The sequence below is a fragment of the Hypanus sabinus genome, chromosome 4 (genome assembly GCF_030144855.1).
Source record: "Hypanus sabinus isolate sHypSab1 chromosome 4, sHypSab1.hap1, whole genome shotgun sequence".
Classification (NCBI taxonomy): domain Eukaryota; kingdom Metazoa; phylum Chordata; class Chondrichthyes; order Myliobatiformes; family Dasyatidae; genus Hypanus; species Hypanus sabinus.
The window spans coordinates 68,049,510-68,068,185 of NC_082709.1; the positions used below are offsets into that span (position 1 = coordinate 68,049,510).

The window sequence follows — 18,676 nt, forward strand, 5'->3', positions numbered from 1 at the left end:
ACTTGATGGAAGTCATGGTACACACTGAGAATTGAACTTCCCTGTAACAAATGAAACAGACCTAACAGAGAACCAGCTGGCTCAGCAATGAATCTATGTTGTTGCAATCTGTAAAATTGAGAGTATAGCCTTTTGTACCCCATTTGCCGCTGGAAAAATAGTAGAGTAAAACACTGATCAACTTAAACTTCTCCCCCCTCCCCCACTTCTGCTGAAGGTGTCAAAGCGTTCGGATATGGCGCGAGGGTGGAGGGAGGAAGATACACTGAAGTGGGTCAACAGTTCACTGACTTTAGTGAGAACTGATGCGGAATTTAAACAATTAACACTAGGCCAACAGGGCCATTAACTAAAACTCTCAAGCTGAAAGTTAAATGCCAACACTACAGCTGGAAGGAATAATTAAACATTAAGTGAAAACCAGTACATTACAGTCGAGGCTAGCAGCGAGCGCAAACATTGCTCTATGATAAGACTACAGTGAAAAAGAAGGGAGTTAAATACCACCATAATGAAACAGTAATTAGCTGGAACGTGCCTACTGACGAGCCAGTTGTCCAATTGCCCCGCCTTCGGGGCGCGTAGGGATGTGGTCGGAGCGATTTCTGCCTAAACAATTTGGGAGCTCCAGTACGTGGAAGAGGCAAGGCGGCGCAGGGTTGTCTCCAGCTCCTGATTCACTCTCTCAGTCTGGCCGTTAGATTGGGGGTGGAAAAGGGACCATAAGCTGACCGTGGCTTCCTCAAGAGAACAGAAACGGGATGTGAACGGTGGTCCTCAGTCAGACAGCCGAGGGAAGGAAGCCGTGCAGCCTGAACTCGTGTTGAGCCATGAGAGTGGTTAGGGAGAGCAACGAAGCCGGCAGTCGTGGAGAATCGATCTAAAACGACCAGGATGGAGGTGTTTCTATCAGACAGGGAGAGGTCAGTGATGGAATCCACCAAGAGGTTGGAAAAGGGGCCGGGGCGGTGGGAGTGGATATAGCCGACCCGCGTGATGTCTTGTTCTGAGCACGGGTGGGTCAAGCAGAGACAAGTCATCGCCGTGCTGGCATATAGATGGCCACTAAAATCATCTCTTGATAAACTCCTGGGTGTGGGGAATTCCCGGATGGCCAACCAGCCCAGAGGAGTGACCCTATTCCAGCACTTTGGCAGGCACAAACAGCCGTTTGCGGGGTTCCCCCCAGCCGAGTCTTGGGCGCCCTCACCTCCGCCTCTACTCCCTGAATCACCGGAACAGCAATGCACAAGCCAGGAAAGATGGTCTCTGGCTCGGCGTTGTCCTCAGACTGTCGAACTGCTGGGAGAGAGCGTCGGGCTTGGTATTTTTGCTGCCGGGAAGATAGGTGCGCATGAAATTAAACCGGGTGAAGAAGCGAGTCCAACGGGCTTTACGGGAGTTGGGTCTCTTATCGCCCCGAATGAAGGAGCGATTCTTGTGACCTGCCCAAACTAAAAAGAGATGCGCAGCTCTCTCCAGCCAGTGTCGCCGTTCTTCCAGGGCCTCTGGGACAGCCAGAAGTTCCCGGTTCCCGACATCGTCAAGCGATGGGGAAGAAAGGCACCAGGGCGCAGAAGAGCGTTGAGAGAGTACAGCTCCATTGCCGGCGTCTGCTGCGTCCACCTCGACAATGAATACCCAAAAAAGGGTCTGGGTTTGCGACACTGGGACAGTGGTGAAGGTCGCTTTAGTTCTAAGAATGCTTGGTTTGTCCACTGGAAACCTGTGGTCTCCCTGTTGAGTGCATTTAGGGGAGCCACGATGAGGTGCCAATTAAAGTTCTTAAACCCTATAAAGGGTTGCATCTGTTTGACCATAGACAGTTTGGGCCACTCAGTGACCCTGGAACTTTACTCAAGTTCATTTGAACACTGGAGGGGGCAAGTATATAGCTCAAAAAAATGACATCTGGTCTTTATGCAACTGGCATTTCCCTGGCTTGGCTTACAGGTTATTCTCTAGGAGCCATCTGGGAAGTCTGTCCACATACTGGCTGTGCTCCTGGTGAGAGCAGGGATACATTGGAATGTCATCCAAATAGACAGAAAAGAACTGACTCAACATCTTCTGGAAGAAGTTCATTGACCAGGGCATAAAAATAAACCAGCAGGATTATTGGCCAGACCACAGGGCATCACAAGGTACTCATAGCGGCCTGTGGAGGTGTTGAAAGCCATCTTCCACTCATCTCCTTCTCTGGTACAAACAGAATTATAAACAATGCACAGATCTATCTTGGAAAATATGATTGCCCCCTGGAGATGTTCAAAGGTAGAGGATAGTGGTTCTTTATGGTGATAATGTTTAGTGGCAGATGATCAATGCAGGGATGGAGTTTGACAACCTACCTGCTCACAAAAAATCCTGTCCCTGCAGGTGAGGTTGATGGAGGAATAAACTCCAAGGTCAAGGCCTCCTTGTTGTACTCTTCCATAGCCATAGTTTCTGGATGAGAGAAAAGAGTTGGCCCCAAGGAGAACTAGTACCAGATAAGCGGTCAATGGTGCAGTTGTACTGTTGGTGGAGGCAGAGGGGTGGCCCTTTTACTGCAAACCTCAAGAAGGTCCGCATATTTTGCTGGAATGCCAGACAGGCCCACATCAGTAGTTGACACAGGAGGGGATATGTGGACTGGAGCCTGACCTGGCCCCCCTATGCGACCAATCAATATTACGTTGGGATAACCAGGGGAGACCAGGCACTAGTGGCAGTCCAGGTGAATCAACCAGATAGAATGAGGGTTGTTCCGTATGATGGCCTTCCAGCACAAGTTGGAGGGGTTTGGTGGAAAGGTGGATCGGCCCATGCCCAGAGGCTGACCGTCCAGCCTTGACTTTGATCTTTTCTATCAATTTCTGAGTCAGAACTGTCCCTCACTGTCTCTCTGCCTTGGCGCAGGTCCAGGAGTCAGTGGGCACCCTCCTATCCCCTTACTAGAAGGTCAAAAACTCTCCTTGTCTTGGCAATAAAATGTCAAAATAACTGGGCTGCGGGCAAACCTTGCTTCTGTCGCATGTTGAACAGCCTGAGTGAATGTGCATCCAGAAGATTTACAATGTATGCCAATTTACCTACATCATCACCAAACTGACCATGCTGGGCTTGAGTAATGAAATTCCTGCAGGTATCAGGGTCATCAGGGTATCTGCCTGGTGGAGGAATGCTCGGTTCCGGTACGGACAGGGGAGTTGGTTCTGGTCCAGATGCAGAGTTGGGGCATTAGTGGCCAAGTTTATTAGGGTGGCAGAGAAAGAGGATCTGCGGGATGCTGGGAGTGGGACTGATATGACTAAAGGCTGCTGAATTATATTTGCAAGAATGCTAATGGCTGTCAGCTACAAGTTCATGAACTGCTGCTGAAAGAGTGGGAGTGGCTGCCACCTGATTCCGTTTGTGGTAAGCTGCCGAGCCGTTCCTTTGAGGAATGATACCAGTTCCTTCAGCTGAGACTGGGCTTGTCAAACTGAGATTATCTGCTGCATTGCTTTGGACTTCTCCCAACACAGATCTAACCACCTGCAACTACATCCCTCCCCGGCCGATGAATCTCAAGTCAAGTCACTTGTCATTTCGACCATAACTGCTGGTACAGTACATAGTAAAAATGAGACAATGTTTTTTTTCAGGACCATGGTGTTACATGACACAGTACAAAAACTAGACTGAACTGTGTTTTCAAAAAAAAAACAGCAACACAGAAAAAAAAGCTACACTAGACTACAGACCTTTCCAGGACTGCATAAGGTGCACAAAACAGTGCAGGTATGACAATAAATAATAAACAGGACAATAGGGCAGTAAGATGTCAGTCCAAGCTCTGGGTATTGAGGAGTCTGATAGCTTGGGGGAAGAAACTGTTACATAGTCTGGTCGTGGGAGCCCGAATGCTTCGGTGCCTTTTCCCAGACGGCAGGAGGGAGAAGAGTTTGTGTGAGGGGTGTGTGGGGTCAGACCCAAGTTAAACTGTTCTCTCTTTTCTCATTTAGTCAAGACTTAATGTCAAAACGTTTGGATATGGCCCAAGTTCAGACATAGAGACACTGAAACCGGTCAATAATTTACTGACTTTAATGAAAACTGTTGCAGAATATAAAGGAAAAGAAAAACAATAAATGCCATGCCAACAAAACTGTCAAACAGGAAGTGAAATGCAGCTAGAAGCAACAATTAAATGGATACTGCTCCTTTGTAGCATCTGTTGAAATGGTAGTTCTCCTTCCTGGACAAGGAAGAGGGTATGCAGGGAGTGTAAACATTACTGTGCTTTTGGTCAAGTCTTGAAAAAGACTGGAACAAAAAGAAGGGAGTTAAATACCATGATAATGAAGCAGTAATGAGCAGAAGCATGCATACTCTCAAGGGCAATGGTGGAACCTGTTGTGCGGCCCCCCTGTGTGGGTGTGTAGACACTGCAGCAGAGTCGCGGTTGTGACAGAAGTTCTTTGAATTAATATATTAACTCTGTTTATCCACCCATAGATGCAGCATGACCTGCTGAATATTTCCAGCATTTTCTGTTTTTATCTCCCTGACAGGCATTTCTCGACGAGTCTCTAAGCTCTAATCCCTGAGCTGCTCTTCCTCTTGCCTTCCCACGTTTCCTTTAGGGCACTACTTAAAATTTTAGTAATCAGTCTTTACAATCTTCTTTTTATACCATCTGTCCTTTGGAAACCATAGTGGCATTGCAGGATTCCTCCCATGTCCTGCATTGAAAACTCTTTATGACATGATACGAGGAGACTATAAACTACCAAGAAATGTTTTGCAAGTTGAGACATTTTCTTTCATATTAAACAAAAACTTGAGAGATCTTTTAAACTTGTGATATAGTTTTATTGAGTAGAACAAAAGCAAAACACTGCAGTGTCAGGTATCTGAAATGTAGAATTCTAGAAATACTCAGTCAGGCAGAGCAGAGCAGGGAGAGAAAGACAATTAATCTGTTTGGTCGATGTCCTTTCATCAAATCTGAGGAACACTGGATGTAAAGCAGGTTTTGATCAAGTACAGAGCAAGGGAAATTTGGTCAGGGGAGCTTGAAAGTAAAGGGGAAAGAATATATTAAAATAGAATGCAAGGTGAAGTGAGAAAAGGAACATTGCTGCAAGTGTGTGTGTGTGTGTGTGTTCATTACATTTCCACTATTTAGGGGGAAAAAAAGAATAGGCTCTGGAAGTATGGTCACAAAATTATTGAATCAATCTTTTAAAATCCAGACAGTGGTAACATACTGAATCAGTAAGCATTCCTCAAGTTTACATTGAACTCCATTGGAACAATGTGGCAGACGGAGCGAAAAGCCTGAGAATGCAATAGGGGATTAAACTGAGAAGTGACTGGCACCTTCGAAGAGAAATGTATGCAGGGGTTAATACAGAGAAGGAAGGTGTCAGCATTGTGTGAGTTGATGACTTGCAGTACATTGACAATTGGGGGAGAAACGGCAGATACTGGAAATGATGGTGGGTTTTTAACCCCAAACCTTAATAGTGCTCCTTTCCCGATAGATGTGGTCTCGCCCATTCTTTGTTTCAAGGATTTTCTGCTGAAAGTTTTTGGCTTTAAAGAGCTGCTACAGAGATATTCACTGGGGGCTGTTTGTGGTCAGATAACAGTGAAAAACATTGCCTGGGGTGGCATTCAACAAAGAGATGGGAGGTGATTGGGGAGAATAAATTGGATGGCATTTAGTCCCCAGAATTGTTAAACAGAATGGGAAAGGATCTCCTTCCCCTGAGGACATTAGTCAGACTGATGGATTTCAACATCTGATGCCATGACCGAGACATACATTGTCTAATTTTTAAATTTATTTAATAGCTAGAATTTAAATTTTGTTTTGCATTGGAGTATCAGAAGTTCAGGTCTGTCAAGTCCAGTAATTGACCAGCAGTGCTTAAGAACTATCTTGTCCTTCCTTTCAGAGGATGACTGTCCTCCCCTCATTCCTTCTGACGAAGAGGAGGATGAGGCAGACAGCCTCGGTAACTGAGTCCCTGGTGTGGTGAAGCCACCTACTCAGATGAACATGGCTACTCAGATCAGGTGGTCCAGTTTCTGATTTCTGATTCAAAACCTCTGAACTGAAGCTGATTTAAAAAAAATACACAGTGCCCTCTCTACACTGTGCCCAAGTCACTTTCTCCTCCTCCATTTTAGGCTATCATTCAGGTTAAGTGTTCCATCAGTCCTGTTCAGAGCAGTGGAAGGAGATTGTGTGTTAATTCTTTAACGTGTTGAGGCTGATTGGGGAGGGGAGTGGGGCAAGGTTTCACTCCAATGTCTAGGTTATTGCGGGCAACTGGAGACTAAACACAGCAACACACACGCACGCACGCACGCACGCACGCACGCACGCACGCACACACGCACACACACACACATCCCTCGTATACTCTCCCTTTTCACCCATCATGGATTTTAACATCAGTCTTCCGATCACGTAGAGTCCAGGTTGCCATCAGCTCTTAGCCCACCCTTCCCATTTATCAGAAGTGGATCGTGACTCAGTTTTCCTATCTGGAATTGGATCATTATTGAGCAGTAGTTTTCCCAAAAAAATTGTTCTCACAGAAGGAAGCCATTTGGTCTATTGAGTCAATATCTACACTGGAAGAACAATCCCATCAGCCCCATTCTTAGCCCTCTCTCTCCCCCCCCCCCCCCCCCCCACCCCAAGCAGCAGCTTATTCTCTCTGTCCAATGGTCTTCTGAAAGCCCTGGGTAACTTTGCTACCACCACCACGCCCTCAGGCCTTTGCTGATAGTAGGTTATCCTCTCCTTCCCCATTGTATCTGTTGCCCTTCAGTGAACCTGGGTTCTCCTGACCTTGAACCTTCCATTAACAGGACCATCATCTCTCCACTACCTCCCCGTATAAACCTTCCCCGATCTGTACACTATCAAATCCTTCAACAGGATGGAAACTGGAGAATAACTAAAAATTCTCAGCCCATTCACATGTGAGCCTCAGATGACAAGGCAATGAAGGAAATAGTCTGGACAAAATGATGCTTGTTACTGCATCAAATTTAAACACTGTTGGGATGTGGAAGAATCCTCTTTCACAGCAGCTGGGTCAATATGGATTGGGGTACTGTACATGCCGACAGTTAATGGAGTCTGAGCAGGTCAGTTTTAGCTAAGGCTGCCTCCAGTGGCTCTGAAATACTGAGACCTGGAATCATATAATCATTATGGGACAGGAGGCCATTCACTTTGCATCTGGCCCAACTTGTTGTATAGCAATACAGATTATACCTTTCCTGGCTCTTTTCCTGACATCCTGAACATTGCATTCCTTAAATGACTGGCTTAGATCCCTTTTGAATGTCCTGACAAGCAGGTTCTCACATCAGAGGCTTGAAATTCCAGATGCAGAATTATATCTGCCAGGAAAGACTCACACTAGGCAACCTTGCCCAGGATAGTGACCAAACAAGAACACTTAACATTCAGAAAGAGATCTTTCCATTTGTGGGGAAGAGAATCAGTGGCCACTGGAGAAGTGGGAGGGACTGTAGGAGAGGTCGAGGGAAGGACCAGGATTGGGTTCAAGGGGATTTTGAATAAATGCATGCCGGATGGAGGAAGTTGTACCTGGGACAAACATGAGCGAGCATGAAATTGCTTTGTTCACTGTGCAATCTTCTTTATCTAAGTGAAGGAGAAGTACCCTTTAAGGAAGGCCAGCTTCTAGCTCCTATCCAGGTCTGAAGGTTATGTTACATCTCTGCAGCACTGATATGCCATTTTCCACTCCTGATGGCAAAGCAGTTTGGACCACGATTGTCAGCCATGGGATTGGGAAAGCATTAACTTATGGTATAAGGGCTGTTGTCTATCTGTGGCTAAATCTGCTCTAGCTTACTTCCCAGAGGATTGATAATGCTAATGAAAACTTTCATCACAGTCTGGACTAGATTGGAACTGAGGTCTCAAAGGTGCAATGTTGGTGCACTTAGCCAGTGTACCAACCAGCCTTATTACTAGGTGTAATTCCTCGCCTGAACAAGTGAACTGAAGAATCGAAGCAGGACCTAAGTGCTTTCCTGTAGAGCTCCAAAATGCAGAGCTGCAATAAGAAGTGTTTTATTGCTGCTGCTTTTTGTCAACTAACTGCACTCCAAGAAATTGTGGAGTTATAATATAATGAGCAAATCTTTCTTCCTGTCACAATGCAGAGTAGCATGGGCAGTCTGCCAGCGTAATGGTGCGGATTACTGCTGACAGCAGAAACCCCCCCAGGAAAAGCACCTCTGGAAAATTATTGAGGTGAAACTTGAGTGCAAGGTGAAAAATTACACGACTTTAGATAGTGATGTGAATCATTTAAGTTTTTCTTTTGCAGTTATTGATCTGGCATAAAGCATCTTGTTGCCTTGTAACAGACACATAGCCATCAGTTCTTCTCATGGAAGATGGACTCTTAGATGCATTTTAGAAATCTGCACTTGTCCAATGCTGGTGTTGTGCATCGCTCATATATCGTCATCACAACTTGGACAATCCCTCCTTAAACATCCCCCTCTCTTCAATGTGTTCCAAAGACCTTTGCTCCATCTTTCATCTGCCTTCCTTAGTATTATCATGTATTACTGGGAGTTTAATAAAACCATTATGAATTGTCTGCATTTAGTGAATGTCACGGGTTCCAAGTTCATTGTTGCCAGATCAATGCACACTTAAGATGTGAAGGTAATGCCAAACTGCAATGCAGTGGCTCCTTCAGTGTTTCTTTTAGATTCATAGGGATGTCTTAGAGGACAGAGACTCGAGTTAAGGGTAGGGTAGGATTTAGGGACAGGGATGAGGGGGAGTTAGAGATCAGGGTAGTAACTGAAGAGCCTGGGCAGGAGTCAGAGTCCAGGTCAAAGTATTCCATGTTCAAACGTCAGCGATCCCAAGAAGTTGTGTCACAGGTGCTGAGGAGACCAGCAATCTCTAGTTTGGAGACCGGTTCCAGATTCTTAGTTCATATGCGCGGCGAATCCTGGTTATGGGTGGTAGTCGAGTTTCATGTGAGCCCGGAAGCAAAGGTCTGAAGTCACACCAGGCAAAGTCGAAGACTGAAGATAGAAGCCCAAAGGAACACAAGGGACAGAGTCACTGGGGTTGGAGATCTGTGCCAGTCCAGAAGTTGAGACCTGAAGTTCAAACCCATGATTGGCATCCTGAGTTGAAGTCTGAAGTTGGAGGCCTGATGTCTGTGAGCCTGAGAATCTGGATACAGGAACCAGAGGCCCAGAGGTGGCCTGTCCTGGGGTTGGAGGCCTTCTGGGTGTGAGATTGAGCGGATGGGTGGGAGGGGTAGGAAAGGGCTTGTTTTCTTGTTGTTTTGTGCTGTTATTATTATTTTGTTGTTCTGGGTAGGATTGTGGGCATATCCTGGTGGCAGCCTGCAAGTGTTTTCAACATAGCATCCTTGGGTGTGCTGATAATTAGTGCAAACAATGCTTTTCACTAAGTTACATGGAATCAATAAATCTGAATCTGAAAATCTTTACCATAACCAGATGTATGGCTTGGAATCCAGGCAGCTCAAAAATGATCATCGCAACTCATCAAGTAGGTCCAGATCTTTCTCTGATGGCCATTCCTCTGGGAATAAGTTCCTGCCTCCCTGTAAACTTCATGAGGAGTTTGTTTTCAAATGGATTTACTGATGCACTGTTGATGTTTGAGTAAATGGGCTTGAACTTGTACCTCTGAGGTGAATAGTTCTCTTATCTCTCCCTATGTTTGTTATTTTAACTATTAATTCCCTTTATTTGCCAAGGCCCTAAGCCCTGGAACTGACTTCTTCAACTTGTCTGCCTTTAGTTCTGTCTCCATTTTAAAGATGATCCTTAAGACTGTCTCCTTTACCACCTCCCTTAGTATGCCTTTGTATGACCCAAAGTTGTCTACTATTGCATTTTTTCCTAGTTAGTTGCTCTATAAATGAAAGCAGTTGTGTATCTGTTGAGATTTTGAGTTTGGTATCCAAGGAATAAGGGCATCTAAATAATCAAAGCGAAACATATCCACAATTGTCATTGGGCACACCTTCCAGTCGAGGCCATTGAGCGTAATGGACCACAATTCAGGTGATTTCTAAAGTCTCAAGCACCCTTTCTGAATTTAACCTTTTTTTTTTAGCCTTTCTGACCAGAATTTTATTGAGTGCCTGTCTGCAGGTTTGAATTCCATTAAGCATTAGCTATGTGAGTATTTTCTCTGCAGTATGCCGTTTAAATTAATTTTAATTTTGTTCTTTGCTGGCAAGCAGGGAACAGCACTGATTGTATTGCGTATCCCCCGGTGCCACTCTTGTCTCATCCCATCTGTTAAAATACAGAGGGGAGGGGAGATCAGCAGAATGGAAGTCTGGCTGTCAAATAGAGGCAGAGGAAAATAATCTCTTGCAGTAATGATGTAGAAATAGGCACATTGCCATAAAGTGGAAGAGAAAATAACAAGACAATTGTAGATGGCTGCAGGAAGAATGTTTCTCTTGCATTTTGGTCTAATTAAACACATTACGTAATATACAGGGCAGAACTGGGAATTCTGCCAGTGTTATGACCCATTCAAGCCCCCTATTACAATGCCCATTTGCTCTCTTGTTGCTCACTTAATATGTATCTAATCACTTGCCTCAACTGCTCTCCATGGTAGCTTGCTCCACATTCTTGGCACACTGCTTTTAAGATGTTTCTTGAAAATTACTATTTGATTTCTTTGGTACCATGCAATATTGATGGTTCTAGTTTTTCCGCGGTCCCATCAGTAGAAATGTTTTTTGCCCACTCCTTCGAACCTTCCTTAAATAACTCTAACTACTTTGCTCTTCTTTTCCGCTTTTATTTTTTGCCAATGAACATATCTGAAATACAGTAATCCGTGGTACTTTGTGTGTTTTAGACCATAAGGCATAGAAGCAGAATTAGGCCATTCAGCCTATCGAGTCTCCTCTGCCATTTCATCATGCTCTATTTATTACCTGTCTCAACTCCATTCTGCTTTCTCCTTGTAACCTTTGACACACTAACTAATCAAGAACCTGTCAACCTCCACTCTAATATTCAATGATTTGGCTTCAATCATCAGTGGCAATGAATTCCACAGATTGACCACCCTCTGGCTAAAGAAATCGCTCCTCATCTGTGTTCTAAATGGACAGTCTTCTATTCTGAGGCAGTGCCTTCTGGTCCAAGACTTTCCTACTGTTGGAAACATCCTCTCCACATTCACTCCGCCGAGGCCTTTCCATAATTAATAGGTTTCAATGAAACCTCATTCTTCTAAACTCTGGTCCACCCTCATTCTTCTAAACTCCTGTGAGTACAGACCTAGAGCTATCAAACACTCCTGATACATAAACCTTTTCATTCCTTTAATAATTCTTATGAACTTCCTCTGGACCCTCTCCAATGACAACAAATCTTTTCTTGGATAAGGGGCCCAAAACTGCTCACAATACTCCAAGTGCGGTCTAACTAATATCTTAAAAAGCTTCAGCATTACATCCTTGCTTTTATATTCTAGACCTCTCAAAATGATTGCCAACATTGCACTTGTCTTCCTCATCACCTGACTCATCCTGCAAGTTAACCATTATGGCATCCTGCACAAGAACTCCAAAGTCCCTTTGCACCTCTGATTTTTGAATTTTCTCCCCATTTAGGAAATAGTCTATGCCTTTATTCCTTCTTCTAAAGTGTATGGCCATACACTTCCCTACACTATATTCCACCTGCCACTTTGTTGCCCATTCTCCCAGTCTGTCTTAGACCTTCTGCAGACTCCCTGAATCCTCAACACTACCTACCCCTCCACCTATCTTTGTATCATCTGCAAACATGGCCACAAAGCCATCAGTTTTGTCACCCAAATCATTAACTTACAATTTGAAAAGAAACAGTCCCAACACCTACATGATAACACTAGTTGCCAGCAGCCAACCAGAATATGCCCCCTTCATTCCCATTCTTTGCCTCCTGCCTATCAGCAAATCTATCTATACAAGTATCTTTCCTGTAATTGCATGAACCCTTATCTTGTTAAGCAGCCTCATGTGTAGCATCTTGTCAAAACACTGCTGAAAATCCAAGTAAACTACATCCACTTGCTCTGTTTTTTCCTTCCTGTTATTTACTCAGAATTCCAACAGATTTGTCAGGTAATATTACCCCTTAAGAAACCATGCTGACTTTGACCTACTTTATCATGTGCCTCCTAGTACCCCAAAACCACATCCTTAATAATTGACCCCAACATCTTCCCACTCCTGAGGTCAGGCTAACAAATTTTTTGTATGACAACCCCATATTAACTGTGGTCAGATGGAAGTCTGTCAGAAATTTACCATAGCCTCTATCTGTTAGAAATAAACCCTGGTGCTTGGCTTGATTCTTTACAGTATAAATTATCTTCCACACACTTTACCCTCTTCCTTGTACACTAACTCAATTCTCATCTTGCACAATGTTTGCTGACTTCATCAACTTTACCTCCAACTTCCACCCTGCCTTCAAATTTACCTGGTCCTCTGACACCCTTCCCTTTTTCAATCTCTGGTGACAGTTTATCTACTGATATCATTTATAAACCCACTAATTCTCACAGCACTCTGAATTATACTCTGAAAAATACCATCCCGTTCTCTCATTTCCTCCATCTCTACCATATCTACTCTCAAGATAAGCCTTTTCATTTCTGAACTAATGAGATGTCCTCCTCCTTCAAAGAAAAGGCCTTTCCTTGCTGCAGCATAAACGCTGCCCTCAAGTGTATCTCTTCCATTTCACACGTCTGCTGACTTACCCCACATGCATTGACTCTCAGCCCCCATGCAATGAATTATTCTCTCATGCCACACTGCATCACTTTTGACCTCACTGAATGACTAACATACTGACTCTCTAACCCCCTCGCACAAAGACTTTCCCTCCCAAATGGCAAGCAGAATCCTGACCACTGACCTCCACTCCTCTGACTATCAGACCCAATTTCAAAAACCTCCAGAATGCTGGATGAACTCAGCAAGCCAGGCAGCATCTACAGAGGGGAGTGAACAGTCGAGATTTGGGGCTGAGAGCCTCCTAGACGCTCCTCGTCGTAGCTCAAATCCTCCAACAATTTGTGTGTGATGCTCAAGACTTCTTAAGTATATCACTTGTGTTCATAAATACATCCAGTTCCTTGACTATCTCCAGGTCACTGAATGGCCATTACATTTCCAACAACTAACACTCCAGACCCCTTCAACTGACCACCACACTGACACATCAACTTGACTGGTGATTGTGGTCCCCAAGTGCCAACACAACCCTCAAATCAGAAACACTGTCCCACTCACATACACTGTCCTTAACCTACTGATCCATGACAGCTTACTCTTATCTTGGCAACACAATCCCCCTTGTGCCCCTCAGCCCACCCTGGCTCTGGCCCTGCTTGACCCAGTAGCTCTTGTGCGATCTTCAATGACAGGGCCTTCCCTCATGCAAGACTTAAGTCATAGATAGGTCTTTAACATTTTTAATATGGGAATTCTGGATTTTGCAAACTCTACTATTTGAAGTCATTTCTTATCACAGCTTAACTTCAATTTTAAGTTTACATTTTGGTTCCTTCTCTCATTTCATCCTTAAGTTCTCTAATCATCTTTAACATCCCAATTACTGTACAATTTTATCTTCCTCTATCAATGCATGGCACACAAAATGATATAAAAATTCATTCCTGATTAACTCCCCCAATTTTTCCCTAAAACATTTATGCCCGCATTGTATTTGAGAAATGACATTTTATTCTTTTGTACAAGCAAAAAAGTAATTTTGACCTGGTGATCAGTCCGTTTAATCCCATCAATATACTACTACCATTGTTGCCATAGAAATGGCAGAAGGCTCCCCAGAACCATGGTTAGTCACAAGACAGTCTAGTTAACCCAGAGAGTTCAAGTTCCTTTCAAAACAGAACAAAGCAACAGTACAAGAGAGGGGCAGCATTAATCTGTGAAGAATTCAGGGAAAAGCTTGGAGGATTTCTGTGATGCCTTGCATGATAACATGGTTGTCTTAATATCATTCTCTGCATTCATTCTGTGATTGGCACAGTGGCGTAGTGGAGCTGCAGTTAGTGCTGGTGTCTCACAGCTCCAGGAGACACGGATTCAGCCCTGAGTATGGTACTGATTATGTGAAGTTTGCACATCCTTTTTGTAACCGTGTGGGATTCCAGCCTGCTTTCCTGATTCGACCCCAGTCCCAAAGCCATGCTGCCGGGCTCATTCAATCGCAACAAAAGTAAAGAGTTACAGGTTTTATTTTTATCAATTTCAACATCACCATGAAACCCAGGCAGAATACAGCTTGGTAGATTATTTATGTTCTTTAATGAAAGGTAACTCAAGGATTACAGCAAAATTAAACAGAATATCCTAAGAATCCTAAATGAATGACAATAGTCCAGCTACCAATTGTAATTCTTAGGTCGATCACATTACAATTCAGGATGCTTCTTCCTGAAAATTATTGATTTCCAGTTAGATCCGCTCGCAGAGGTCCAATAATAGCATTGCACAAAATTAGGTTTGTTTAAACATGGGTTTTAACAAAAGACCATACAGTAAACCAGTCAGCTTGAACTTTCGAGCATTCACCTTTAATGTCTGAAAGATCATAGTCACTGTCAAGCTCAATTTGATGAATGCCAGATCAAAGGAGGAAGTGAGGCTTCTGTAGTTAAAGTGTTCAGTGAAACTCTGCAAAATTTGTAGGACTTAGCACGCAGCAAAGAGATTATCAATAGCATTGACTATTGCATTACGATGGTTTCGTTACATTAATTCATTTGGATTTCACTCAGTAGAGAACTATTTTCTGTCTTTGATGTTCAAGTGCTATTTAAAAGCAGTTATGATAGTTGGAAATTAGTGTTTTGTCACTGCTTAATGGAATCTCCCCAATGTGGGACACAAATTGCTTTGGTGCAGAAAAATTAAACAAATGTACACAAAGTACAAAACCACTGCCCATATTTCCACACATGACAGAAAAGTGCACCAGCATGTTGACCACCCAAGACCATTTTCAACTCTTCTGAAACCTATTGTTTGGAAATACTCTGATGACATTGCATCACACATGCAGAATTACAATGGGCCAAACGGCCCAATTCTGCTCCCATGTCTTATGGTCTTACGAGGCAGATTGTGTCACTTGAAGGAAATTGGATTTTAATTGATTTTATTTCTTACATCCTTCACATACATGAGGAGTAAAAATCTTTCCGTTACGTCTCCATCTAAATGTGCACTCATAGTAATTTATAATAAATAGAACAGTCAAAGTAATAATAGAGTACAATCAAGTCGGTGCGAGTTCATCAGTCTGATGGCCCGGTGGAAGAAGCTGCCCTGGAGCCTGTTGGTCCTGGCTTTTATGCTGTGGTACCGTTTCCCGGATGGTAGCAGCTGAAATTGATTGTGGTTGGAATGACTTGGATCCCCAATGATCCTACGGGCCCTTTTTACACACCCATCCTTGAAAATATCCTGAATCATGGGAAGTTCACAACTACAGATGCGCTGGGCTGTCTGAACCACTCTCTGCAGAGTCCTGCGATTAAAGGAGATACAGTTCCCATACCAGGCAGTGATGAGGCCAGTCAGGATGCTCTCAATTGTGCCCCTGTAGAAAATTCTGAGGAATTGGGGGCCCATACCAAACTTCCTCAAACGTCTGAGGTGAAAGGGGTGCTGTTGTGCCTTTTTCACCACACAGCTGGTGTGTACAGACCACGTGAGGTCCTCGGTGATGTGGATGGCAAGGAACTTGAAGCTGTTTACCCTCTCAACCCTAGATCCATTGATGTCAATAGGGGTTAGCCCATCTCCATTCCTCCTGTAATCCACAACAAGCTCCTTTGCTTTTGCGACATTGAGGGAGAGGTTGTTTTCTTGACACCACTGTGTCAGAGAGATGACTTCTTCCCTGTAGATGGCTTTGGAGAGCACCTCAGATATCACAAGTTAAAGACACGTGGACCTCTCATCTTCGTTGTGGATTCAGTTTCGACTCAAGTCTGCAGGCATTCTGGGATCACAGGGGTGCTGACAGAATTTCTTGAGTGCTGAAGAAATTTCTCCCTATATTGGCTTTTTTGGTCCCAGATACTTCAGTGGCAAAGAGGATATCACACTTCATTACCTGCCACATGTCTCGATTTGGCATTCCATCTGATATATCCTCTGACAGTGGTCCCCAAACCATTTCAGACCTCTAGGCTGTGATGGCCCAGAACCTCAGAGTTAGGCTACATCACACCAAGGCATATCTTCTGCAATCAAGCAGTTTCACTGTTCCTGAAAGGCTGCAGCAGCAGGAAGCCAAGGAGCATTTAGGGTGGCATTTACAATACCAGCAACCTGGGTTCACTTCTTGTCTGTAAGGCGTCGGTATGTTCTGCCCATGACTGCATGGATTTCCTCTAGTAGCTCTGGTTTCCTCCCAGATTCCAAAGGGTTAGTTGGTCACATGAGTGTAATTGAGCAGCATGGACTCGTGGACTGGAAGAGCCTGATACTGTATCTCTAAATTCTAAATAAGAAGAAAAAAAAATAGTGAAAAACAAAGGCATGCTCTGAAGTTACCATCAGGACAGATATTGTAGTCTGGAGATTCACTTGAGAATTGCACTATTTGTCTACTGTCACAAATGCTATTTCATTGGCTCTGGAACATCTGGACAGAAGCCGCATAAATCAGAATGCTCATCATGGACTACTACTCAACATTCAACACCATCATCCCTCAGAACTATTAAGATCCAAGCATAGGCCTTGATATCTTCTAATGCAATTGGATCCTATTTTTCCTCACTTGCAGACCCCAATTGGTTCTTTTTGGCAAAAACATCTGCTCCACCATCAGTGCAGGTGCACTACAAGACTGTGCATTTAGCCCCTGCTCTACTCACTTAACGTTTATGTCTGTGAGGTTAAGTACAGCTCCAACGCTGACAATACTCTTGTAGTTGACTGAATCAAAGATGTTGACAAATCAGCATTTTGGAGAGAGGTTAAAAATCTGGTTAATGGTACCACAACAATAACCTCTCACTTAGTGTTGGCAAAACCAAAGAACGAATTGATTAAGGAGTAAGAAACTGGAGGTTCATGAACCAGTCCTCAATTAGGGGATAGGAGACGGAGACAGGCTGTAACTTTAATTTCCTTGGGGGTATCATTTTGAAGGATCTGACTCAAGACCAGCAAGTAAGTTCCACTACAAAGAAAGCATGGCAGCGACACTACTTACTTAGAAGTTTGTGCAGGTTCAGCATGTCATCTAAAACTTCTATAGATGCAGTGTAGGGTATTCTGTCTGGTTGCAGCATGGTCTGGTATGGAAATACCAATGCCCAAGAACAGAAAACCTTTTAAAAAGTGATGGTTATAACACAGCCCATCACAGGAAAAGCACTTCCTGCCATTGAGCTCATCTACAAAGAGGCTACCACAAGAAGGCAGCATCCATCATCAAGGACCCCCACCATCCAGGCTCTGCTCTCTTCTCACTGCTGCCCCTGAGAAGGAGGTACACAAGCCTCAGGTCCCACACCACCACGTTCAGTAACAGTGATTATCCTTCAACCGTCAGGTCCTGAACCAGCGGGGATAACTTCACTCACCTCAACAATGAACATGACCTATGGGCTCACTTTCAAGGACTATGTAACTCATGTTCACAATTTCTAACCCCCCCCCCATTTATTATTACTTTCTAATATTTGCAGTTTCTCTCTTCTGCACATTGGTTGCTTCTCAGTCTTGTGTGCAGTTTTTCATTGATTTTGTTATATTTCTTTGTTCTGCTGCCAATGGCTGTAAAAATGAATCTCAGGGAAGTACATGGTGACATATGTGCAAGTTAATAATAAATTTATTTGAACTTTAAACTTTGATGAAAGGGAAACAGGAAATGCTGGAAGTAATGTGAACTGAGGTGTTTCTCTCTCCATTGAATTTCCAATGAATTTGTTTTTAAATTTCTAATGATGGTTGTTAGACAAAACAGTGATTAGGACAATAGCTTCAACAGATCTTTTTCATGCATAAAAGAGGGCAGAAGCAGCCTCAGGCAGACCTCTAATAATGATACACTCCCATAGCATCTCACCAGAGTGTCAGTCTAGAATCTATGCTCACGGTAGTGCTCTGCGAGTTGAATGTATAATACAAAGGCAAATATACTACCATCAAGCCACAAATAACACACACTTATATTTTCAATTTTGAATATACTGCATATAAAGTGTCATTTGAAAAAGAGATTGAAGCTTTCCCAGTCTTGCGCCAATATTTGACCAACGAACACATTAAAGCAGATGGCAGGTTATTTGTTTAATTGATATTGTCGAGGGTAAGCAAATTATCTGTGTAATTCATGTACTCCTTAATTTCTTCATTGGCTGCAGAGTGCTTATAATGTTCCCCGGATGAATACAGTGATATAGAAGCAATGGGTCCCTCCTTTCTGTACTTTAGTACATAGTTCCCACAGAGTGTATATGAACTATCAACTATGTATCACCAAAAGTGAACTATACAAATGTACGGGAACTTAATTCTGGGGAGGTTTGAAGCCAATAACAGATATTATATAATGCAATACGATA

General features: G+C 43.6%; 1 long non-coding RNA gene across 1 annotated transcript in view; it reads left to right on the forward strand.

The window, feature by feature from the left end:
- Positions 1 to 502: 502 nt before the first annotated feature.
- Positions 503 to 18,676, forward strand: part of LOC132392862 (uncharacterized) — a 35,629-nt gene continuing 17,455 nt past the window's right edge. Inside the window, exon 1 of the long non-coding RNA XR_009511678.1 lies at positions 503 to 923. This is a non-coding gene — a long non-coding RNA (uncharacterized LOC132392862). The remainder of the gene's footprint in view (positions 924 to 18,676) is intronic.